Genomic DNA, 7350 nt, shown 5'->3' on the forward strand with positions numbered 1-7350 from the left:
TGAAACACTACATTTACAAGCCAGAAGGGAAAAAACTCTTAACACCATAACTTGGAGATTAAGGACAGAAGGCTGATACTCGATAGGTTTTGCCTGCATGCAAACCAATAATGACAGGATGCAGAGAACGGTAGCGGCAGCGGCCTGTGCAGGTTGCTCTGACGTTGCAGGGAACGAGCCCGTTGTCCCCACAGCCCCGCAGCCAGCGGCGGCACATCCCACGGCAGCACCGGAGCCCCGGCGCCGGGCCGGGAGCGGCGGGCGGGGCGGCAGCAGCCGGGCGCGCAGCGCGCAGGCGCGGCCGGAGCGGGCCCGGCAGCGGCGCAGGCGCGGGGGTGGCCGCGGGATCCCGGCGGGCTCAGGGCGGCGGGACGCGGAGCGGGCCCAGCTCAGCATGTCGGAGAAGAAGCAGCCGGTGGACCTGGGGCTCCTGGAGGAGGACGACGAGTTTGAGGAGTTCCCGGCTGAAGGTGCCGGGCGGGGGCGGCACGGGGCGGGAGGCCAGGACACGACAGGCCGCGGCCTGCTGGCGGGACCGCCGCGGCCTGGGCCGGCCGGGGCGGGCGGGAGCGGCTGCGGGGCTGCGGCGCCCTGTGCGCCGGGCCTGTCCGCCGGGCCCCGCCGCTCCGCGGGCACCGCTGTGCTGCCGCTCCGCAGGGCCCGGCTGAGCCCCGCGGGAGCGTCCCCGGTGCCCCGCGCGTCCCTGGCCAGCCCCGGCCCGGGCAGGGGCTGCAGCGCCGTCAGAGCCGCGACCGGGCGCGATGGTGGTGCCCGTGCCCGGCTCTGTGCCGGGGTCACGGCGCTGGGCACATCGCGCTGGAAGTGCTGTGTCATTGTGAGACAGGGAGAGTCTCACAATGTGCGGGAGAAATTTACTGCGTTTTGGCGCTGGAGATGAGAATCGCAAGGGAGAGAGAGGAGGGATGAGGGCTGGAAACTGAGCGTAAGGTGGACAAATGTGTGAAAATGAAATACTGCGCTCTGTAGTTATTCTGAGTCTTTTTACCCATTGAAGCACAGATACGTATATATTTTTCAGATATAGGTACAGATGTACTTATATCTGTACTTTTCATAGGTACAGATATACTTAATAAGGAAGTTAAATTCAGTTAAACAACTCAGTGTCCTTTGACAGAGATAGTCTTGGAAATATCCCTGTTAGGGAATGTTTGCTTTTTATGTCCTTAATTCTGAGATTGTCACAAGTTGTGGATCATGAGAAATAATGTATATGATGATGAATGTAATGTCAGGATTTTTTTTCTCTAATGTCTTTATTGCATATGGTTTTTCTGTGGCCTTACAAGCCTTAGGTGTTCTGAACCCTTTAGTACTCCTAAAATTAATATTTTTTGCATGTTCTGATAGAGAAAGCTCCTGACATAGTTAGGATATTACCTGAAGTAAAATTACAAGACCATACTTTCTTTTTGTAAGTGTTTCCTAAAAAGGAAAAAAAAGTTTATCTTATTTAATGTAAATAAAGTATTCACAGTAGGGGAAGTCTCAGAAGCTTCAGGACCTTGGATTAGGCAGAGCCCTGACTTGCTGTTACAGAACGTGAAATTAGTTTTGGTGGACTCTAGCTGTAATGCTAAAGCAAAGTACTGTGCAGGCTTTCTGGATGGAACAGAGACTTATTAAAAAGTGACTATCACCAGGCTTCTAGATGTTCTTTCTTGCAGAAAATAGGAACCTCTGAAGGGGTCCATTTGAGTCTTCAAGTGAGGTCGCAGTTTTGAGATGTTGAGTATTCAGACCACTTTGTCCGTTATCTCCAGTACTTAGGAAAGAACTGTGATAACTGGACTCAAACCCATTCACAATCGTTGTTCTTTCAAATTAAAACACCAATTTCTATCAATAGAAGAACTTTGTGTTCTATCACCGAGTTTTTATCCAACGGAAATTAGATAATGCAAATCTATGGTAAGGGATGAAAACATGGATTTTTGGGGTTTATTCCAACCTAAAAAATTACTTAATTTATGAAATCAAGTTATGTATCAAAACCAGATGTGCCAAATTTTTATAGGATACTTTGAAGTACACATAAGTATACTATAGTAGATGAAAATACATTTAAATGTGTCACTCAAAATCTTTTGTACAATGCATTTCAGAATATAAAAATGTAATGTGTAAAGTGATAGAGCAGGGGATAAAGAGCCCTAAAATCCTAAAAATTCGTTTCTGTTTCCCAAGTGCAAAATAAACCAATCAGTGATCAGCATATAAAAATATATTTTTAAGGAGCTCAGCCATGACAAGGTTATAATTTTGGTGTATATTAGTAACAGTTAATGGTAATGGACTCTCAAGTGATCTTAATACTTTCAATCCCAGATAATTCTCTACCTTTTTTTGCTTTTGTTTAGTCACAGGCATATAATATAGCAGGGATTAATGACTGTATTATACAATTGTGAGCTAATAGTTGAAATATACAGATGCTGCAGAATCTTGTCCTACAGAGATGAGAATGTAATTTAGGCTTTACTTTCACTCTCCTCTCACCCCAGCAAGGAAGATGATGACATGGACCTTTCTGACTCCTCTTTACTCAGTGTGATTTAGAGCATCTTTTTGCAGTCTGCCCTGCTGATTTTCTGTGACTGAAGCTGTTGTTTGTTGTGCTGGATAGGAGTTACTGGGAGATTTTTTTTTTTAAGTTTGCAGTTCTGTCTCAGCAACTTGGATGTTTGTAGATAGAAAACTTTGTGTTAATTTTAAGTTGAGCTTTGTTTTTTCTCTCTTTGAAATCCAGATAATCAGTAGAGGTTTTTTTTATTTTGACAAAAACAATTCAATGGAATATAAATTTGCAAGGGCAAAGCTTATTGCAGGTAGTTCTAAAGGGTAAGCTCTTCCTTGTGAGCAACTAGCAATACAACTAAATCTAAATAATGCATTTTTATATGCAGCATTTTTTCTTCACCTTTTCTTCCTAGTTTTTTTCTTTTGCTCTCATAGCACAATTTCTATGCTCCTTCATCTTTCCCCATTATATAATTTATTTGAGTTGGGAAATTTAATTGTAATGCCTTCCACACGTGTGTCTTTAATCAGTGACAAATGGATTTTCCTGTCCTGGTGAATCTCAGATATTAATTCTGTTGCCTGTCAGTGTTAGAAAAAGGAGGAGAAAATGTGAAGACCAGGCTTCATTCTTAGAAACTTAGCTGTTCACAGTGAATTAGTTTTTGGTGTTTTATCCCACTGACTTTCTCCCCTGCTCCCCCCATATCCTTATCAGTGTTTATTGTTACTTTAGACCTTAGTCCTCAAAGCTTTCTGTACACGGACTGCAGGTGGCTTACTAGAATAGAAGGGGGAGAACAGTATTGTTTCTATAAATACACTAATAGACTTTGAGAAGTAAAAAGATGCAAGTGTTAAAATTAGAGGGCTTCTCTTTTTTTAACATTTGAAAAACTGTGTCTTTCAGTAGGAATAAACCGAGAAACTAAAAAAATACCAAGTCAGCCAACTTATGTTTCCATAGTGATTCTGAGCCTTTCATTTTCATTATTTTTCTAAACTATTTAGTTTGATTTTAGTTTTTTTTAAATAAGGAAACATTAAGTGTGTGATCAGTAATTTGTCTAGGGTGGTATGCCAGATTACTTCATTATAGGAAAAATATAAATATGGTTAGTAAATGGACATAAAGTGTTACCCTACAAAGGCAAGATGGTTTCTGCTGTCTTGGGAACCCAGAAATAGCTGATTAGAGGTATCAAGTGCTGTTTGCAGATGTTTGTCTCAATTTGCCTCTGCTTCTGCACCACAGATAGTTTTTTGTCATTTCTCCGTAGGCTGACTGCATCTGATTTGAGGGAACAGAGAATGTCTCTGTTTTGGCAAAAGCATCTGATACATATTTACTTTTTTAATCGGAAAAAGGTGTTTAAATGCAAATCTGGAAGGATGATGCTACAGTTTATCCATAAGTATGCAGAATATCTCTTAGGAATATTTAATCTTGCAAGCCATGATGTATGTGTAACGATATTTTTCACCAAGTTTCATTTTTGTTGTAATTACAGAAATTGTGAGATGTGTTTTAGATTTTTCTGTCTCATAAACACTTGAATGTGATCCAGACTTCTCTGTTAAGTTTGTCAGAAGCCTGCCTTTCCCTGTGGCTGAGCTAATCTGTCAGTGAGACACGGTACCAAAGCAGTGCAGCATACAACATTCAGACCTGCTTTTCTGTCTTTAGATTGGACTGGTTTAGATGAAGATGAAGATGCACATGTCTGGGAAGACAACTGGGATGATGACAATGTAGAAGATGATTTCTCCAATCAGTTAAGGTAATTTTATTTAAACTTATTGTTCTAGGAGACAGGTAAAATACTTTAAAGGGAGTTGATTAGTTAATATCTGAAAGTTTGAAATCTGCTTACTTTAAAAAAACAAAGATCTGAAATGGGAATAAATGAAAGCTCTACTTTTGGCTTTTCTCTTTAAAGCTTTTTAGAGCCAGACTTAGGGATTACAAGACTCTGAAGTACTGATCAGCATTTCATCTTTTAATAATTCTACTGAAATATGCCTTAGGTCATTGTGGTGACAGAATTTTGCTCTGTTATGCAAACAATGCAAAGATCATGGAAAGCTGAGATGCAGTTGACACTTTGTCAATTTTACATGAGTGGATCCTTTTCTAATGACTTCCCTGTTTGTATGTGAAAGTTCTGAATTGTACTGCCAAGGATAATGACAGAGCATCCAAGATTATCCCTTTGTGCTGCTACGTGGTGTTACTTGTGGCAAAGATGTTACCATTTTATGTCTGTACTTTAAACAGCACTGCCGTTCTTTGTCCAAATGGGCAAATTTTCTGGAGATTAGTGATCTGTATTAATGTTAAGGTTCTTTCCTATGTGATGAACATACTGTTTATGAGCAACAACAGCAAAGTAATTGTTAATTACATGCTTTAAAAAAAGTGATAGCAATTTGTGTACCTTTAAGCCAGTTGCTTAATCCTCTTTGTCACTTGTAGTTTCAGTAATCCTTTATTGACGCATAATTATAACTTAAATTGTTTCAAGCATTCAGAACAAAGCCAGATTTTATAATTAATCCCTCAGTATGTTGCATGAGGAGCACACTGTCTGTAATACAGCCTGCTTAAATAATTCCTGGGTTGCCCTTGTACTCCAGGGAAAGCAAATTTTTTGTATCTTCTGCATAAAAAATTGTTGGTACAGTTATTTCATATATAATATGAAAATATGGTTCAAAGGCAGTTAAACGGTAATATTGAAAAAAATGTAATGAAAAATACTTTCACAAAATAGGTAATTCTTGATAGACGTAGTTGATCTAGACAAACTTTCTGTAGCTGGCCTTAGTTGCAGCCTGCAGTATTGGTGACCATAGAGTGTTTTGCAGTGTTCCCTGGTTGTAGCATGTTTCATTCATCTCTAGAAAACAAATGCTGCAGCCCTCCACTTCTAAAATCCTGCTACTAAATGTGCAAACTAACCCGAAATATTTTTACAGATTTGTACTTCTGTATCTAGATACACATATGCTAAGACCAGGGGATAAACCAGGATGCATCCTGGCTGGTGTGTTCAGGGGCAGGTGAGAAGCAAAGTGCTGGCAGGGCAGGAGTGCTAACAATTGTAGTTCCTGACATGTTGTCCTGACTACTGCTAAGGACAACAAAGCAATTGTTTCCCTCAGAATTGTTCATTGCAAGGTGTATTGCACCAAGACATAAATAAAAATTCTAAACTGCACTATTCTAAAGGCAAAAAAAGCTTAGAATTGTTTTGGAAGCATATGCATTTAAGTCATATAGAATAGTGAACTTGCTTGAGTTAAGGAAATCTTGAGAATAATGTGTAGGGTTCTTGAAAATATGTATAAGATATTTTGGTTATTCTATAAAATATTTTGGTTATTCTAATGAGTTTGGTCAAGTTGCAGCCACATAGGTGCTGCTTTGTGCCATATGGTGGGTCAGAGGGCAATAACTGTGATTAAAACAAATATCTGAATTTTTCACTGAGAAGTCACTTACAGTGATCCAAGATGGAAAACTGGAGTTCAAAAACTACAGAGTCCGTAAAGTTATTGGTATGAATCAAAAGTCAATATGACATTGCTACTAAAAAATTGTATATTGTGTAGTATATTTAATTTTTAAAAAATTCAAACAGCCAACAGCATCGTATATGTGTTTTAATACATCTGTCTCTTTTCTATACAGAGCTGAATTAGAAAAACATGGATACAAGATGGAAACATCATAGTTTTTGCAGAATATGGAGTGGTTTAACACTGAACTATGGACAGACTTTATTGAGAAAAGAAGAAAAGGTGGAAAATGAGAAGACACACTTAGTTCATTATCTGCTTGGATTTATTATTGTTTTATATAAAAAATAAAGTTTTTAATCTTAGCCTAGTCATACATTCAGCCTCCACTCACCTTGTATTTTGGTTTTGAAATGTCTTGTGTGGTGGAATTCAGACCTGCCTGGAAGGCCACTAATGGTCTGTCAGTGGCTGATGCTCTTGCACTAGCTGCTGTCATATGAGGAGCTAAACAGGTGTAACCAGAAGGAAGACTAATGAATGTTGCTGTCACAGGAAATAAAATGTTTGTGTATTCCAATTAAAATGCAGCAGAGATAGAAAGCAGTAGTAGGGGGTGATAAAGTTTGTTTTGCCTCTGCATTTTATTTCATAATGACTTGGGGGTTTTTTCTTAGTCATTTCATGTGAATGCTGGTTTAATAAAACAGACTTCAAAGTGTCTTGCAGCAGCAGAAATCCAAACTCCAATCTGGTCCTGTCATTTCTCAGGACTGTTAAAGAGGAGACTTCTCTGGAGGTGAAAGTTCTGTTCTTGCACTTATTTAAGCCTAGGAATCTCTGCTGAAATTGCCTCCAATTCGCCAGTTCCAGCAGTTCATCTGTATCACACAAACATGCCTGCTGAGAACGGAAATCAAACTTCCAACTCATTTCACGGAGGCCAACAAAGATTTGCTGGAAAGATATCACAGTAGTGACTGGATTCAATTACTCTCTGAACTAGAAAACAGAAAGTGGAAATTACCACACCTATTACCACTTCATGAATGCTCCCCAAAGGAGCTGTTAAAGCTGGTATATGCAAAGACAGAGGGAGATGGCAGTCATGGCTCCAAATTAAATAAGGGTGTTTTGATAAAGGGGCAACTATAGTTACATACTCATGAAATTTGAACGAGCTACTTGCTTTTTTAGCTTTTCATTTAGAGAAACAGAATTGTTACTTAAAGTTAGCTTTCAGAATAAAGGCATAGTTGATGGATATGCAGTTATTTAACCTTGTTA

The 7350-nt window shown here is 39.9% G+C and overlaps 1 long non-coding RNA gene across 1 annotated transcript; it reads left to right on the forward strand.

Annotated features, from left to right (window-relative positions):
* Positions 1-310: 310 nt before the first annotated feature.
* Positions 311-6439, forward strand: LOC136297294 (uncharacterized). Its single transcript, XR_010723127.1, has 3 exons — positions 311-470; positions 4229-4322; positions 6236-6439. It is a non-coding gene; the product is annotated as an uncharacterized lncRNA (long non-coding RNA).
* The last annotated feature ends 911 nt before the right edge of the window (positions 6440-7350 follow it).

This window comes from Chamaea fasciata, unplaced genomic scaffold (assembly GCF_029207755.1).
Source record: "Chamaea fasciata isolate MVZ Bird 193981 ecotype frontalis unplaced genomic scaffold, bChaFas1.0.hap1 SCAF_1, whole genome shotgun sequence".
Classification (NCBI taxonomy): Eukaryota; Metazoa; Chordata; class Aves; order Passeriformes; family Sylviidae; genus Chamaea; species Chamaea fasciata.